Below are 343 nucleotides of genomic sequence, written 5' to 3' on the forward strand. Positions count from 1 at the left end.
GCTTTCTTTCTCCCGTTCTCTCTCACAGACGCACACACACGCACTCGCGCACACACGCGGAGACGCGGACAGAAACTTGTCGTCAATGCTGCCCCGCGAATTTATTTATAAAATATTTTCGCAGCTGAAAAGCTACATGACATTTCTCAGTAGGGAGGTTCTTGAAGCAGTTTAACTTAAAGATTACTTAAAGATTCTTAAAGATTCGCTATTAGTACTAGTAGACGCTGCTGCTGAACACTGCTGCGCGCTACACAGACGCAGGTATTCACACGCTTAATATCTCTCTCTAATAACTGCATTAGACTGCATTAATAACTGCATTAGCCTGCATATCAATGGC

Source organism: Sinocyclocheilus rhinocerous, unplaced genomic scaffold (genome assembly GCF_001515625.1).
Source record: "Sinocyclocheilus rhinocerous isolate Xijiao unplaced genomic scaffold, SAMN03320098_v1.1 scaffold1144, whole genome shotgun sequence".
Lineage (NCBI taxonomy): Eukaryota > Metazoa > Chordata > Actinopteri > Cypriniformes > Cyprinidae > Sinocyclocheilus > Sinocyclocheilus rhinocerous.